Source organism: Delphinapterus leucas, chromosome 21 (genome assembly GCF_059928025.1).
Source record: "Delphinapterus leucas isolate spDelLeu-1000000601 "Yukka" chromosome 21, BTC_Dleu_Yukka2, whole genome shotgun sequence".
Classification (NCBI taxonomy): Eukaryota; Metazoa; Chordata; class Mammalia; order Artiodactyla; family Monodontidae; genus Delphinapterus; species Delphinapterus leucas.
The window spans coordinates 22,126,038-22,144,651 of NC_143149.1; the positions used below are offsets into that span (position 1 = coordinate 22,126,038).

Sequence of the window (18,614 nt, forward strand, 5' to 3'; positions counted from 1 at the left end):
CCCATCTGTAAAATGGGAGTAATGAGAGGATTGTGATGATGAAATAAGATAATATGTGTAAAGTTTCTAATACAGAACTTGTCACATATTAGGTATGCAATAAATGTTAATTCCCTTCATCCTTTAAGGGTTTTCTTCACCCGAGAGGATTTGCAACACGTCCTAAGATAAAAGGAAGAAATTCTGAAAATTCACTTCAGATATCAGCTGTAGCTAGAGGAGGTGATGTTAGGAATTCCTGAATCCCATACATTAAACACATGGAGGGGTGTGGCCTCTATCTCTTCCACTTACTTTCCGTGGTCAAGCTTGTTGTGTCCAGGTTGAGGGTGTACAATCCCCTCACAGGGATAAGCGGTGAATAGCTGGAACAATGGTACACCTACCACAAGGGGCCACACCCCTTTCTTAAGGAAGCCTAGGGAACAAAGTAAGTCAAGAAATAGGGGGTGGTGAGCTAGATTAAATGCTGTTGAGAGGCTGAGTGAGATGAGGTCAGAGAAGTGACCATTGGGTTTAGAAATATAGAGGCCTTTTGGAAATAAGTCGTTGTTCTAGGCTGACATATTAAGTACCTATTAATGTGTACTTTCTGTTCTAGAAGCACGTGGTGGCAATACTCTTGTCAGCTTGCCCCCTGAAGAACAATCTCGCTACATCTATACTCTGAAAATGGAACTGATTAAAGATCGGTGATGCCCTAGAGCAGCTTGCAGGTCCAATAATCCAAGGTATTTGACCACAGAAGTAGAAAATGTTAATAAAACAAGGGGGCCATTAGACTGAGATGGTTCTAATACCTTAGCAGTCTGCGGGAACAAACAAAAACCTGACCCTGTAGATGCCTCAGGTTATCCAATCACAAACAGCCAACTTGGCTTTTCCACGTAAGACAAACGCTTAAGCCACAGTCAGTCAGTTAATTTCCTGCCTCTGCTTCTGCCTTTTCCCTATAACAGTCTTGCCCCTGCCTACTCTTGGTGGAGCGCTCCTAACCACTTACGGTTTGGCCATGTCCATTCCAACCGACATTTGCTCAAAAAACTCTTAAAATTTCTAATATGCCTGTTTACTTTCTAACAAAGGTAACCTGAATTTTGATTTGCCCATAGTTATATGCATTCTTGGAGAGGAATCATTGGCTAAACAAATAGCAACTAGTAACCTTCTGACCGAATTAGTTTAAGGGTTTTTTTTCTGAAAACAAAAGAAAGCATCGACCGATAAGTTTGAGTTGCACGGAAGATTTTCTGCGCTCAGAGGATTAGTCAGATTTTCCTGGGCCATCCCTCACACTTCCCCCAGACCTAACTCTTTGCTTGTTTGCGGGGAGTCTGTGCAGGAGTTTACGGCGTTGGGGGCGGGGGTTGTGTTGGTGAAGAAATGGTAACGGGTGTGGAACTCAAGTGCTGAGTCCATGTATTTTTTTCCCCTCAACCTGCTTGCGGTTGAGGATAACCCTCAATGTCATTTTGATATTTGGCAAGGTACCTGAAAAACCTGATATTTCTCCGTGTGATCTATATCTACTTTGACATTTTAAAAGAATGGCTCTTTTAACATGTAAATTCTAACCTTTGAATTTTTTTTTTTTTTTTTGTAGTTTAGAATATTAAGGTTGGTAAGGAGAGCTCCAGGTTTTGAGGCTTAATTATTAAAAAAAAAAAAAAAAGTGAGAATCTCTATAACCCTGACAAATTTAGCTGCCCTCTGCTTATATCTGGAGATGAGAGAGCTCATTGTCTCACTACCCAAGAGACAAAACCAATTTTCAACTAATGGAATATTTTGATTTTCAGGAAGTCCTTTCTGATGCTTAATTAAAACTTGCCTCCTTAAAACTTCCACCAAGTAGTCTATGCTTGGAATAACGTAAGTGTGCGTATTAGTCAGGCTTTTCTAGAAACAGAAAAAATAGGATATATAGAGACATAAATGTAAGAGAAAGTTTATTATAGGAACTAGCTTATGCCATTCTGGAGGCTGAGATGCCCCCTTCCGTCTACCTTCTGCAAGTTGGAGAACCAGGAAAGCCAGTGGTACAATTCACTCCATGTCCAAAGGCCTGGGAACTAGGGATCTGCTGGTATAAGTCCCAGAGTCCAAAGGCCCGAGACCCGGGAGCTCTGATGCCTGAGGATAGGAGAGGATGAACATCAGTGCTCAAGAAGAGAGAGAAAATTCTCCCTTCCTCCACCTTTTTGTTCTCTTGGGGCACTCAAGGGATTGAATGATGCCAGCCCACATTGGTGAGGGTGGATCGTCTATACTCAGTCTACTGAGTCAAATGATTCTCTTCCAGAAACATCATCACAGACATACCCAGAGATAATGTTTTACCAGCTATCTGGACATCCCTTAGCCCAGTCAAGTTGACACATAAAATTAACCATCACAACATGGTATAATAAGAAATACATTTGGGGTGCACAGAGTTCCTAAAACCCCTGGAATTTCTTGAGTGAAAGGAGAATCTTTTTTCTTTAAAATTGAAGTCTAGTTGATTTACAATGTTGTGTTAATTTCTGCTGTACAACAGAGTGACTCAGTTATACATATACATATTCATACATACATGCATACATACATTCATATATACATACGCATTTTTCATATTCTTTTCCATTATGGTTTATCACAGGACATTGAATATAGTTCCCTGTCCTATATAGTAGGACCTTGTTGTTTATCCATCTGATATATAACAGTTTGTGTCTACTAATCCCAAACTCCCAATCCTTCCCCCTCCCCGCACTCCCCCTTCCCCTTGGCAACCACAAGTGTGTTCTCTATGCCTGTGAGTCTGTTTCTGTTTTGTAGATATGTTCATTTGTGCCATATTTTAGATTCCACACATAAGTGATATTACATGTAATTTGTCTTTCTCTTTCTGACTAACTTCGCTTAGTATGATAATCTCTATGTCCGTCCATTGTTGCTGCAAATGGCATTATTTCATTCTTTTTTATGGTTGAGTAATATTCTATTGTATATGTGTACCACATCTTCTTTATCCATTCATCTGTCAATGGACATTTAGGTTGTTTCCATGTCTTAGCTATTGTAAATAGTGCCGCTATGAACATAGGGGTGCATGTATCTTTTTGAATTATGGTTTTGTCCATACACATGCCCAGGAGTGGAATTGCTGGATCATATGGGCACTCTATCTTTAGTGTTTTGAGGAACCTCCGTACTGTTCTCCATAGTGGCTGTACCAATTTACTTTCCCACCAACAGTGTAGGAGGGTTCCCTTTTCAGAGGAGCGTCTTTTGTTATTCATTCTGAGCCCCTTTCTATCACATCTGAGTTTCTGCTAATAAGGTGACTTAAGGTGGGGCCCTGGATAGCTTCAGGACGGGAGCCAGTCAAAAACCAAGCCAACATGAGAGGGTTGGACTTTCAGCCCCACTGCTCTGGCCCCTGGGAGAGGAGAGTGGATGGAGATTGAATTCAGTCACCAATGGCCAATGATTAACTAATCATGCCAAATAATGAAACCTCTATAAACACCCATAAATGATAGGGTTGGGGAGATACCAAGTTGGTGAGCACTTCCATGTGCTGGGAGGCTGGGGTACCCCAACTCCACGGAGACAGGCTTCTGCCTTCAGGACCATTTCAGACCTCATCCTGTGTACCTCTTCGTCTAGCTGGTCATTTGTGTCCTTTATAATAAGTTGTTATAGTAAGTGTAACATTTTCCTGAGTCCTGTGAGTCATTCTAGCAAATTATGGAAACTGGGGTGGGGGGCACAGGTGTGGAAACTTCTGAATTTTTAGCCAAAGTCAAACAGAAATTTGGGTCTTATGTTGATGTCTGAAGCGAGGGCAGTCTTGTGGGAACTGAGATCCTTTAACTTGTGGGATTGGAAGCTAAGTCCTGGTAGTTAGCGTCAGAATGGGATTGACTGTTAGGCGCCCAGTTGGTACCCAGAAAATCAGAGAATAGGATAAATCTACTCCATCTTTTACGTGAGAATCCTTTGACTATTCTTTAGTCTTCTCTTATGTCAAATCTCTTTCGTTCTTCAAACTCTCACATGAGGTAATTGACAAACTGCTCATCACCCATATCAATCTTCTCCATGACTCATCAGAAACTCTAGTTTGTAAAAGTCTATCTTAAAATGCTATACTTAAACTTCAGCACACTTCTCTAGCCGTGGCCGAAAGAGGAGGCTATACGTACCCTAGGCAGGTTAATAATTTTATGCCTGTTCAAATGGACATGCCTTAAATATGTGTCTGTTACATGGAGTGGGCTGGAAAGGTTGGCCACAGCAATTCTTGGTCCTCTTTATTACCCTGATCAGTTCAGGTCTTGCCCAATCATGAACACCCTACCTAGCAAATACAAGTCCTATAGATAACAGCATCCACCTCCTTGAAAGCTAGTTAGTGACCCTCAATTATAGCTCAAACATGTCTTCAGAGAACACGGTTCTCATGCCAGTGAGCTTATCAGAAAGTATCAGATTCAACCAAGAAATCTGGTAAATGACATTTTCTCCATCTTCTTACGCATCCTATGATAGTGAGCATCTTACAGTTTGGAGCCCTGGACACCAAACATGGTTGACACACTCCTTAATTCAGCACTAGATCTGACCAATTGTTTCCTGTATTCTGGGTTACTATATTGACTGGTCATTAAAAAAAAAAAAATCCTATCACAGTACGGGTCTTAGGAGATTGTGGCTAACTTAAACACACATTTTTTTTACATGAATTGCCAAGCCAGTCTCCTCCTTCTATATTTATACGTTTGACTTTTATGAGCCCGAATATAGAATTTTACATTTAGCCTAGTTGACATTCGCTTTGTAAGAGTCAATGAACCATTTTAATTTGTCAAAACATTTTTGAATTTTATTCAAATATGTCAGTATAGGAAATTTTAGGCAACTGGATTGCCTCGTTAACAAAAACTTGGAGGTAGAAATTTGATCACTACATTAGGGAAATTTCTTTCTTTATGTTCTAGAGCTGTGCTAACTAAACAGTAGTCACTAGCCTCATATGACTTTTGAACACTTGAAATGTGGCTAGTACAAATTGCAATGTGCTCTAAGTGTAAAATACACACAAGATTTCAAAGGCTGAGTACAAAAAAAGTTAAAATATCTCATTAACAATTTAAAAAAATATCATTACATGTTGAAATGATATTTGGGATATATTGGATTAAATAAAATGTATTATTTAATTTTTTTTTGCCTGTTTCTTTTTACTTGGTAAAATGTGGCTAGGTGAAAATTTAAAATTATATTTGTGGCTCACATAATATTTGTATTAGACAGTGTAGCTCTAGAGGTGGAGGTGACTTCTAGCTTCCCTCTTCTGGAATTAGATAATTAGAGCAGACCTGGGTTGGGCAGGAGACAGTGGAAATTTTGATGCCAGGCTCAATGTGTTGGTATGTGAATGGAGGTGAGAGTAGGAAGCAGTAGTGGGCAGCATGTGTATGTTGTGTGTATGACTAGGAGGCTTGCAAAGGGGCAGGAGATGAGAGCTAGCGTCCAGCCAGGCAGGGAGAGGACACCCAAACTGAACAGCCATTTTTTACAATTCCCATGCAACACGATATCCCCGCTGTTGTCTGGGTTGAATGAGAGTTTATCCATATGGCGCCCTGCACAGCTTTTTCCCCAATCCACCCAATCAGGGAAGTCTAGACTGCTCAGTCCAGCCTGGTACCTCCTCAGCTAAGCCCACCCATGCTTTTTCCTCCCCAGCAGAGAGAGGAAAAAAGGAATGGAGACTTGTGCCCTGTTGTGTTCCCTCCTCTCTACCCAGGCAGAGCAGACATTCTCCATCTGTGAGCCCCGTGTGTGGTGAGCATGCTGTCTCTTATACAAACACAAAATGCCAAGTCAGGCTAGAGTTAATGTAGCAAAACGAGCACCCACACCTCTGTGTTGAAGGTAACCAGGTAGGCGCTCACACTAAATGCTCTACATGCTTCCATTAACTGTCAACTCCCGTGCAAACAGGAGGTGTTAGTCCTATCCAAGATGGCAGATGTCTCACACTGGCAGCCTGAAGGCTGAACGTAGCCCTCAGATAAATTTTATCTGGCTTTCATAATGTTTTTAAAAGTTGAGCCAAAAAAACAAAGTTGAGCCAACCTTGGAAAATCAGAACATCTCACGTTAAACTCTAGAGTCTGAGCTTCCGTTGAAAACTCCTAAGATAACACTGGGTCAGTGTTCCCACAGGGTAACAATGGTCTGGAGTAAAGTCACAGTAGCCGCATTACCCCAGGCCTGTGATCAACCCTGCCGGGATCCCTGGACACATGCACAGACGCCACCAAATCCACACATTGGAGTTGTCTAGCTGGCCCCTGGAGTCATCTGCATTCACTACCCCTAGGTGTTCCTGATTGGAAAGCCAGAAGGAGTATGCCATCAAGAAAGTGACATGACACAGGCTTTATCGTGATGCTTTTATTGCCAGGGAGGTACAAGAGTTAGGTGAACGTAGAGGTTCTAGAAGGGAGAGATTAGGATCCTGGACATTGCTCCTAACTGGATGTTTCCAGTAGAGCTGGGAACAAGGGAACCTAGTTAGCCACTAGCCAAAACCCATGCAACTGTTTCAGCTTCCTTACAATATTGGACTTACCATTTAGAAGGATCAATTTTCCCTACTAATAAAAGGAAAAGACAGTGCAGCAACAGCCTGGGGTCTGTGTGGGTGGAACAGATTGCACAATGGTTTGCTGGTCTTGCCAGCTGGAAGGAGGAACACCCCGACCTCGGAGGGGTAAAGGGCAGGCCGATCACGCCCATGTGTACTCACACCTTCTGAGGTCCAAAGAGCAGGTCGGTCCCATGCGTATGTGTGGAGGCCTGGGAAAGAGGATGGAGAAAAAGCCTTCCTTGTTTAAAACAGTCATCTCCTATGATATTCCATATACTAGGCTTTTATTTTAAAGTAACAGAATTTTTTAAAAAATAATAATATCAGAACAGGGATGGTAACCCAAACACAACAGCAGCTTTTTTTTTTTTAAAGCAAATTTGATAAAAAGATATTGGTTAAGAAAGACCTGAGTTTCATTCACATTCCTGAGGTAGACTCTAGATAGCTTTTATAAACTCGAGTCTACTCTGGTTGCTGATTTTGGCCTCGTTTCCTTTTAGAGAAAGAAAAGACTTTTGAAAGGCCCTCAGCCCATGGTGTGTTTTCTCTCCTTAGCAATGTCTAATTCAGGAGGCCAATTTTAGCCACACTGGGCAGGTTCCTGAAGGAGGGTCAGGTCTCACATGTTCTGTAATGACCAGTTTATATTGAGGACCAAACTGGACCCTTTTAAATGACTGTGCCCTTAGCCAAGATCTAGTTTCCCACTGACAGGGATCGTAGTGTAAGCTGATCATTAAGTCATGTGTTTGTTTGCCTGTTTGTTTGGAGTAGGGATGGGGCTGAAAGAAAGACCTGTTAGAAGCTGAGAGATGACTGAAATTTGACTTACATTTTATTATAAACATGTCCAGTGATTTTCCCCTGAGTCCCAGATCTGATCCATGCAATCTAACACAAACCAGTGAAAAACAAACAAAAATGGCTAGTCCATTTTATCCCTGTTTTCCATTTTTGAAGTTTCTCCTATCCATTTTCCTTGCCCTGAGTCCAGTCTACCAGGATAGCTCTGAATTCACATCTTATTGCAGCCTTTAGTTCTAGAAGGATTGAATTTTTTCCTTTAGGGCACTACATGGACATTTATAAGCTATCACCCTACATCGCCTTTGCATTGCTTGTAAGTTTCATGGTGTGGTTTATCTTTTCTTTTTCTTGAGGTTAATTTATTTTATTTTATTTTTTTAACATTTTTATTGGAGTATAATTTTTTACAATTACTTTACAATGGTGTGTTAGTTTCTGCTTTATAACAAAGTGAATCCGTTATACATATACAGATATCCCCATATCTCTTCCCTCTTGTGTCTGCCTCCCTCCCACCCTCCCTATCCCACCCTTCTAGCTGGTCACAGAGCACTGAGCTGATCTCCCTGTGCTATGCGACTGCTTCCCACTAGCTATCTATTTTACATTTGGTAGTGTATATATGTCCATATATACACTACCACTCTCTCACTTTGTCCCAGCTTACCCTTCTCCCTCCCTGTGTCTTCAAGTCCATTCTCTATGTCTGTGTCTTTATTCCTGTCCTGCCCCTAGGTTCTTCAGAACCATTTTTCTTTTTTAGATTCCATATATATGTGTTAGCATACGGTATTTATTTTTCTCTTTCTGACTTACTTCACTCTGTATGACAGACTCTAGATCCATCCACCTCACTACAGATAACTCAATTTCATTTCTTTTTATGGCTGAGTAATATTCCATTGTATTTATGTGCCACATCTTCTTTATTCATTCATCTGTTGATGGACACTTAGGTTTCTTCCATGCCCTGGCTATTGTAAATAGTGCTGCAGTGAACATTGTGGTACATGACTCTTTTTGAATTGTGGTTTTCTCAGGGTATATGCCCAGTAGTGGGATTGCTGGGTTGTATGGTAGCTCTATTTTTAGTTTTTTAAGGAACCTCCATAATGTTCTCCATAGTGGCTGTATCAATTTACATTCCCACCAACAGTGCAAGAGGGTTCCCTTTTCTCCACAACCTCTCCAGCATTTATTGTTTTTAGATTTTTTGATGATGGCTGTTCTGACGGGTGTGAGGTGATATATCTTATTGTAGTTTTGATTTGCATTTCTCTAATAATTAGTGACGTTGAGCATCCTTTCATGTGTTTGTTGGCAATCTGTATATCTTCTTTGGAGAAATGTCTCTTCAGGTCTTCTGCCCATTTTTGGATTGGGTTGTTTGTTTTATTGATATTGAGCTGCATGAGCTGCTTGTAAATTTTGGAGATGAATCCTCTGTCAGTTGCTTCATTTGCAAACATTTTCTCCCATTCTGAGGGTTTTCTTTTCATCTTGTTTATGGTTTCCTTTGCTGTGCAAAAGCTTTGAAGTTTCATTAGGTCCCATTTGTTTATTTTCGTTTTTATTTCCATTTCTCTAGGAGGTGGGTCAAAAAGGATCTTGCTGTGATTTATGTCATGGAGTGTCCTGCCTATGTTTTCCTCTAAGAGTTTGATAGTGTCTGGCCTTACATTTAGGTCTTTAATCCATTTTGAGCTTATTTTTGTGTATGGTGTTAGGGAGTGTGTGGTTTATCTTTGACTTGTATACGCATTGTCTGCGCAAATAAACTCCCAGCTCACTGAGAGTAGTGGGCATATCCTGTACCTCTTTGTGTTGGCCCTGGCTCTCTGGACAGTGCTATGCACATGAAAGGTTCTCAGAAACAATTTGCTGAAAGAACAGCACCGTGATTGAGTTGGAGCATAGAATTCATACAAAATGGTTATTATCTTTGCTCCTGTTGTAGGTAAATTCAGGGGACCGGGAGATTCATTCAAACAGAAACTCAGAATAAAATATCACCTGTCTTGAGCAGGTATTCTAAACCCACAGCCCTAATAGCTTCCTCCATGACAGCAGAATGGCTTACACTGGCTTTTCTTGATTCTATTTTCCCTTATCTGTACACCCCTTACCACACACACACACACACACACGCACACACACACCATATACACGTACCTCTCTGTTTTGGTTCTATATTCTTCCTCAGCTTCGCTTCTCTAGAAACATTCAGTTTTATAAAAACTAAACTGAGGGCCTAAGGTAAAACCTATTGAGGTGGTATTTCCCAGGAACCACACATTTAGGGAGTGGATTCTTAAGATCTCCAAATTATTTTTTAGTATTTTTAATTAAACACATCTAGGATTTAAGAGCACCAAGGCTTCATGCATTGTATACATTGCTTTACCTTTTATGCAAATACAAACTTTATAAGCATTGGAAGAGCCAAGAAAGGAGAGACCTCTTGGGAAGGGAAAGTTTATTACACACGCTCCTACAGCACCGTGGGCTGTCTGGGGCATTCTGGACAACGCAGGCAGTTGAAGAATCCACATGAGTAGGCGATCTCTTACATCTTTACAAGGCATCTCTGGAACACCCCAGCACTGCGCTTTCAGCTGGTCCTGAGACTTCCTTCCTCTGGCACAGTCTTTCTGTCACGACAGTTCAGGATCTTTATGCTGCACATGCCTGGGGAACTTTTGAATTTATTCTCAATGTCTTTTTTTTTTTTTAATTAACATGTTTTAAAAGAAATTTTTGTCTCCCACCCAACAATAGCAACAGAAAAATCCACTTTACTTCAAAGTACCTGTTATGGGCTGAATTGCGTCCCCTCTAAATTTATATGTTCAAGTCCTAACCCTGACTGCCTCCGAAGGTGACTGTTTGGGGAGAGGGTCTTTTATGAAGTAGTTAAAGTAAAATGAGGTCATGTGAGTGGACCCAAATCCAGTATGACTGGTGTCCTTATGAAGAGAAGAGATTAAGACACAGAGATGTATACAGGGAAGACCATATGAAGACACAAGGAGAAGACAGCCATCTATAAGCCAAGGAGAAAGGCCCCAGAAGAAACCAAACCTTATGACAGGGCTTGTAACAGTCAGGCTTTTTAAAGCCCTATATATATAACGCTTTTGTTTTCATTCTACAATTTAAAAAAATTGTTATTTGAAACAATAAACTTGATTCCTGTGGAGTAGCAGTTCTCACCCCCAGCTTCACATTACAATCAACTAGAGAGATTTGGAGGAAAATGACTGATATCTGGGCTCTACCTCCAGAGTTTCTGGGTTACTGGTTTGCGTTGGGTGCCATACCCCACGCTGGGGTGATTCTAATGTTAGCTAGGCGTGAGGAAAACTGCTATAAAAATCAGTTGATTAGTAAACCTCGGAGAATTTACAAAGAGAATCACTCTATTTCAGTCTTTTTTTAAAAAAATTAATTTATTTATTTATCTTTGGCTACGTTGAGTCTTTGTTGCCGCACACGGGCTTTCCCTAGTTGCGGTGAGCGGGGGCTACTCTTCGTTGCGGTGCGCGGGCTTCTCATTGCGGTGGCTTCTCTTGTTGCGGAGCACGGGCTGTAGGCATGCGGGCTTCCGTAGTTGTGGCTCTTGGGCTCTAGAGCGCAGGCTCAGTAGTTGCGGCGCACGGGCTTAGTTGCTCCGCAGCATGTGGGATCTTCGCAGACCAGGGCTCGAACCCGTGTCCCCTGCATTGGCAGGCAGATTCTTAAGCACTGTGCCACCAGGGAAGTCCCCATTTCAGACTTTTAGAGGACTCAGATTTCATAAATCATTGTATGTTGTTCCACCAATATAAAAGAGATTTCTTCCTCCAAATACCTCTCCGTCCCTTCAGTCCCCAAATCATTTTAGCATTGCTATTGCACCATTTAGTGAGAACAGGAGCTGTTTAGTAATTTCTTCATCACTGATCAATGCAAGTAACAAAATGGCAGCTAGCATTTCAGGGAGCATTTTTAAATCCTCGAGTTTCAGGAAGCATCTACATCTAGAAGAAACGCTATTGGGATAGGGGTGCTCTGTATCACCCTAATTAGCAACACAGCAACACAAGCCCTATAGAGAACTGGCCTAAGTTGATGGAGCTGGGTTGAGAGCCAGTTGCCTAGAACTTGGCAGTGAATAGAAGTGCTATGGGCGCCAGTTAGCTGGAGTTGCCTTCAACCCCTGGCTGCTTAGTGGCAGCCTTTTAATGTTTGTTGGGTTTTCAATAAAGATTGATCTGACTCTGCAGATTTCTAATGTCCTTTTATTTGGTAAATCAATCCCAGTCTGGCAGTAGCACATACAGAAGATATTTTTAAAAGTCTTGGCAGAAAGTGACTTTCAAAATTCAATTCTATAATTCCAGAAGAGAAGGGGTGAAAAAAAAAAAAAAGTGGTGGAGTGAGATGCAAGCCCCTCCCTCAAGGCTGTGGGACATCTGAGGGGGTGAGAGGCAGGGCTGCTCCTGGGCCCTGGGATGCGCAGGAGTGGAGAGGAGTGACAGGTCATCTTATGCAGTTTTCCCCAAAGGATACAAATCTTAACGCTGTTTTTTACAATAGCTTTGAGGTTATTACGTCGGATCTTTAATGAAAGGAAAGTAAGTAAGCAAGTGGCTAATTTGGCCCGTCAGAGAAGGAAAGGGAAGTTACAATAGTACATTCAAGCTTCACTTTGACCTTCATTGCCAGAAGCTACTGCAGCCGCCAGGGTAGACAAAAGGGCTTCAACTGGTCTCTTGAATATTATGATTGGCTGGGCGATGTAACCGCTTAACCAATCAGATCGAGCCTCTCTGGGGCAACTCCAGACTAGTTGGAAACCGAACCTCACAATGGGCAAGATTCCCACCGCCGATTGATCTTGCGTCTAAGGAAGTATCCCGACTATAATTTCTGGCAGAAGCTGATAATGAGAGGACTTGCTAACAGCCTCATTGATAACTTGCCCCAAGTGGGACTATTCTTCCATCGCTTAGGACCAGTGTTCCTGCTGTGGCGAACTGGACTGCCTGGGGCTGATAATCTGAGTTGTATCACCTGAGCTATGGCCAAAGACACAAAAAAGTTTAAGACTGTCAGTCTAATCTTCTAAGGGCTGGTAGAGCTTTGTTTAATATGGCTTATGTTCTTACAGCTTGAAAAACCCTGCTCCCAGGGGTTCAAGAGTAGTGTTTGTTGATGCCAGCCTTTAATATCATGTCATATAGCGTATCATATCAATATCATATATATCGATATATACGTACACACACACACACACATATATATATACTAGAAAAGTTAACAATAGTGTCTGTTAATGCCAGCCTTACTATATATATTATATATAATAAGCAGGACTTTTCAAGTTGAAATAAAGTCCTGGTCCCAAGGGGTTAGTAACGATGTCTGTTAATGCCATAATTTACAGGGTATCTGCCTGCCATTCCCTCTGCCTGAAACGCGTTTCTCCAGATGTCTGTATGGCTCTCTCACCGACGTCTTCAGGTCTTTACTCACAGTCACCTTCTCCTTGATCATAAGATCTAAAATTTCAAAGCTCCCCCACTGCCCACATTTCATACAATTTTTTGTCCTTAGCACTTACACCATCTAAGGTACCATACATTTTATTTATCTGTCTTTGTCTGTCTTCCCCCACTAGACGGTGAACTCCGTGAGGACAGGGATTTTGTGTAGCTGACACATAGTAGGTAGTCAATAAATATTTGCTCAATGAATAAAAGAGTCATAGTTATTGGGGGTGTGCTGTGTTCAGGGCCCCATGCTCTTTGCCAAGCAAATGAGAGCTGACAATCTAAAACCCTCTGGCAAGTGCCAAATGAATGATCTGGATAATAGGATGAGCAGCCTTCAGAGGAGGGAAAGACCTGACCAGGTGGTCAGGGTGGGCCCTGTGGGTAAGGTGAGCCTTGAACTTGACCTTAGAAGAGGAAGGTGTTGGAAAGTGAGGAACAAGTGGAAGGGTGTTGTTAGTGGTGGTTTTGCCTCCTTCAGTGACTTTGCTGACAAGACACTCAGCCCTGCTAGTGCAAAAGCCACGAGGGGTCTCTGATTCATGTCCCAGCCTCCACATTGGGCTTGGTGCCATCTGGGCATCCTCAGAGAAAAATGTGCAGGCGCCTTCTGAGTGTCTTGCTCACCTCCAGGCTGGGCAAGCTGTATGATTCGTCCTTTGTCATCTAATGACGAAGGGGGAACACTCATGCTTCCCTAGTGCTGGCCTTCTGGGGTGAGGGTATTTTAGGAGATGGGCAGCCTCATTTAGACAAACAGTGCACACAACACAGGCCAACTAATCCTGGGATTTTATCTCTCTACATGAGGTAATGGTATCTCATTTAAAAGCATTTCTGGTATGAGTAATTAAGTATCGTGGAAGTTTAGAGATAACTAAAGACTATTGTTTTTAAAACCAAGCTTTAGACCTATTGGGTGCATCACTTGTGGAACTGAAATATAAAAATACAGAGGAAATGACTCTGAGGTTATTAGGCAGTGAGTCACTCACGAAATGCCCTCTGAGCTCTATGGGTTTTTTAGTTGTACCTGTTTCACGGCCATTTTCTTGTCTCCATCATCACTTTCAGCCTGTGGGTATCAGTTTTCTTTTTTTTTTTTTTTTCTTTTTTCTTTGTTTTGCCTCACCACATGGCATGTGGGATCTCAGTTCCCCGACCAGGGGTCAAACCCACACCCCCTGCAGTTGAAGTGCAGAATCTTAACCACTGGACCACCAGGGAAGTCCCGAGGTGTCATTTTTCATTCTCAGCCTTGGTTTCTGATTATCTGTGGACTGGAAATCCAAATTAAGCAGATAATTTTAGTTATTATTGAAAAAGAACATAGGCTTTGATCAAGGTCTTGGGACCTCTATGTGTGTCTCTCAGTGCCCAGATATGGGTCATCTCTGTTTGCCACTCAGCCCTCATCTTCCCCTCTAGGTTAGCCACTCAGAAGGCCCTCTTCCATACATCCTGATATTGACCTGTGGTCAAGATGAGTGACCTATGGAGAGGGAAGAAATTCCAGAGGCTGAAAAGAAGGAAGACTGAGAAGTGAGGGGTGTGGACAGTAAAAGTGCACAAGCACCCCACAAAGTGGGATCTCTGTATGAATATGAGTTTTTAGTCTAAAAAAAATTTATTGAGATATAATTGACATGTAATATTGTATTCGTTTTAGGTGTATAACATAATGGTTTGATATGTGTATATATTGCTAAATGATCACCACAGTAAATCTAATTAACATCCACCACAACACCTAGTTACAATGTGAGTGCTTGTGATGAGAATTTTCAAGATGTACTATCCTAGCAACTTTCAAACATGCAATATGGTATTGTTAACCATAGTCACCATGCTATACATTTCATCTCCAGAACTTATTTCTCGTCTAACTGGAAGTTTGTACCTTTTGGTCACGTTCACCCATTTTTGCCCACCCTCCACTCCCCGCCTCTGTCAACCACCAGACTGTTCTCTGTATCTATCAGTTCATTTATAAAAATCATACAGTATTTGTCTTTCTCAGTCTGACTTACTTCACGTAGCATAATACCCTCAAGATCCATCCATGTTGTTGCAAAAGGCAGGATTTCCTTCTTTTTTGTGGCTGAATAATACCCCATTGTGTATATACACCACATCGTCTTTATCCATTGATCTGCCAATGGACACTTAGAGGGTTTCCATGCCTTGGCTAATTGTAAATAATGCTGCAATGAACATGAGGGTGCAGGTGTCTTTTCAAGATAGTGTTTTTGTTTCCTTTAAATAAATACCCAGAAGTGGAGTTGCTGGATCATATGGTAGTTCTATTTTTAATTTTTCAAAGAAACTCCATACTGTTTTCCATAGGGGCTACACCGATTTACATTGCCACCAGCAGAGCACCAGTGTCGCCTTTTTTCCACACCCTCATCGACACTTGTTACGTCTTATCTTGTTGATAATAGCCATTCTGATCAGATATAGGATGCAAACATTTCTTCCATTATGTAGGTTGCCTTTTCATTTTGTTGATGGTTCCTTTGCTGTACAGAAGCTTTTTAGTTTGATGTAGGCCCATTTGTTTATTTTTACTTTTGTTGCTTAGTTCTTATTTTTTGTTGTCTGCTTTTGCCACACTGTGACTGACTCTTCTTTTGTCCAAAAGACAGGACACTGGCTGGTTAATTATGAAAGTAACATTCACCACACAAACCCAGCAGAAAGATTGTGGGGAAAACCATTTCAGTTTAGGGTTAGACCCACCAGTTAGCGTTTCTCTTCACTTGCAGTTGAAAACACCTTAATATTGTGACAGGTATTTAACAAGGATAAGGTGATAGTGGGAGACTCCTTCCATCCAAACCCAACCTCCCCTAGATTTGGAGTCTCAATTAGAAAAAATTAACTTCAAGAAAACAGTTTACCAAAAATGTTTAAATTCCTAGGTGAAAGAGGTTTTCTTACTCTTTTCTTTTTTTCTAGGCTCTGACCCCATGGAATAAAAGAGATCCTATTTAGGGACAGTTAGTTTTGCTGCCCAGAAGATTCTCTCTCTTCTTTGGTGGGCTTTTAGAAAACTTTGGGTTACTTGAATCCCAAATTAACCCACGTTGTGCAACATGTAATCAATTAGGGAGATTTTTCAATGGAAATCATCCAATTTTGTAAGAATTGGTTGACACTTTTCCCCTTTCTAATATGATACACTTCCATAGCTTCATTCATTCCTCTCCTAATACTCTCTCAAATAGAAGTTTCAAATCATTTGCCATTTAGCAAGTGTTTTCTCCTATCTTGTGATTTACTCCTGTAACATTTAAAGTAGACTCTACAGTTTACTGGAAGGTGTGACTATGATGCAATTTCAGCCCTCCTGGCCTGTTCACAATGGAAGTTTTGCCGTAAAAGATGAATTACGATGTAATAGCTGAGTAGAACTAAAAAAGTCAATGCAGTTGCCCTTTGGTGCATTTGGGGGCTAATGATATTTAAGTCAATATGGCTGAAAAAGAAAAATAAATGTCAAACCAAATACCAAAGAATGAATAACCTACTGCAAGATCGCTAGAATCATAAGCAGTTACCGATGCTCTAAGATTGCTCTGAGAGCCCCGTCAATACACGAGTCTCACGGTAATTAAAAAATTCTAAAAAGCCAATACTTACTTTGTCAAACACACAAATGGAAATTGGAAATCCAACCTGGAATGTGAACAAATTAACAGAGTTCTGATTGTGCTCAAGCTGGGGCAGTTAGCAATTATTCTTGAAAGAATATTTCTGTCAAGAACTTTCTTCTAAAACTCAAAATACTAGAGAATCACACAAGCTGGAAAGGACTTAAGAAACTATTTAGTTGCTTCGTTTTATATATTTGGAAGCTGTGGCTCAGAAAAGTTACGTGACTTGCCCATGGTCACGTTGCCATGTGACTGTGACTCTTGGCTGGCCTGGTGATCTTTAAATTTGCTTATCTTGAGGTCCTTGTCTTATGTATCATCCCAATTCTCTCTTCTATTGTAAAAGAGCTCCTCCTTTAAAAAATCTTGTCTCTTTGGCATATTAATTATTTTAGGCTGGTTATTTTCTAGGAAACAGCAGACGTGAAAAATTCTGAAAACTAATTAGGAGTTACCCTTTTGTAAGAAACGTTTATATTTGTAAGGGAAATCTCTATACGCAAGGGTGTCTCCTTCCATGTACCAGGAAGAGAAAGATGACCAAATCTCTAGAAATTCTTAACCATGAAGAAGGCAACGACTTAAATCTGCATAACGCCCTTACCATTGTTTACTGTGCTTTTCCTGATAAGCTCGCATCAGAGAGTTACTGACTCTCCCATCCTCAACATCCTCTTTTGTCTTTAGCTGAAGATGGTATTTAAGATGAGGGCTCAGTTCTCCTTTGTCTCTCCCGTGTGTATTCACGTGACTCAACTTTTTGTTTGATTTTCTCCTGTTAATATGTCTCATGTCAATTTACTTCTTAGACCAGCCCGAAGAACTTAGAAGGGTAGAGGAAGATACCTTCCTCCTTGGTACAATGTTATAATGTCAGTAAGTGTTGAATGGATGTCCCCTTGGCTCTAACACATAAATAAGTAAGGTGAATTCTACAGAGAGATTATAGGCCATAGGGCTTTCAGTGAGGCCAGACGGGCAGCTCCTCCGTAGGAGCTGGATAAGGGCTCACAGGTGTTCAGTGAAAAAGACAGCAATCCAACATCCACAGCCTACACAGGAATAAAAGAAACAAAGGAAATTGAGTATTCACAGCTCCTTAAATAAGAAGGCCAGGCCCATATCAAAAGCCAGAGAACAGAGATGGAAGAACTTGAATACCAAAGACAGGAAAATGGACAAAGATATCAGAAGAATGAAGAAAGAGGGTGACATCAAAGATGACCAGATGTTGTCAAAAGGCTGGAAGTAAAAAGCAGGCACTTGATCCCAAGCTGGTGAGTAAACAGAATGGGCCAACTGGTAAACCTTTTGGCCCTAGGATTATGTTGGGTCTAGTGGAGAAATCTTGGTCTCAAAGTCGAGTCCCAAATCTAGCGATGCCTCCTTCATCCATTGATTCGTTCATGTAATATTTATGAATACACACTGTGCGCCAGGAGCTCTATTACGTGCTAGGGGATAAATCCATGAATAAGACAGACATAGTTCCTGTCTTTACAGTCTATCAGGGAGACAGACATCACCTAAATCACTACACAAACAATCATTTATTTACCTTGTGGCAAAAGTTATGAAAGGCAAGCACAGCATACAGTGAGAATTCATAAAGGGGGCATCTCACTTTGCTTGAAGACACGGGGAAATTGTGGTATCAGTTTTTAAAATGGAAACAAATATCTAGTGGAAGGCAGGTAATTTGCATTTTACGTTTATAAACACACCAACCATTACTAAACATTAATATCAAACAGAAGCGTATAACTGAACAGACCATGTGTACTAGAAACCCAGTGAGGAGGGGGAGAAAGGGACTCCACTGGGGAAGCCAGAGGACACAGGAGAAGTTGGGTCCCCAGCGCTGCTGGATGAAAGCAGAGGGGAGGCTCCTTCTCACTTTCACTTAGAAACAGAAATAGGTCGCTGAACATGAATAAGGCTGCAGTGCAGCCAGTCAGTCTC

General features: G+C 41.3%; 1 long non-coding RNA gene across 1 annotated transcript in view; it reads left to right on the plus strand.

Moving 5' to 3' along the window:
* The window catches only part of LOC115803223 (uncharacterized), a 116,136-nt gene that overhangs the window by 65,158 nt on the left and 32,364 nt on the right, over nt 1-18,614 (plus strand). The window contains exon 2 of the long non-coding RNA XR_016391160.1: nt 1-17,929. This exon is cut by the window's left edge and continues 21,435 nt beyond it. This is a non-coding gene — a long non-coding RNA (uncharacterized LOC115803223). The remainder of the gene's footprint in view (nt 17,930-18,614) is intronic.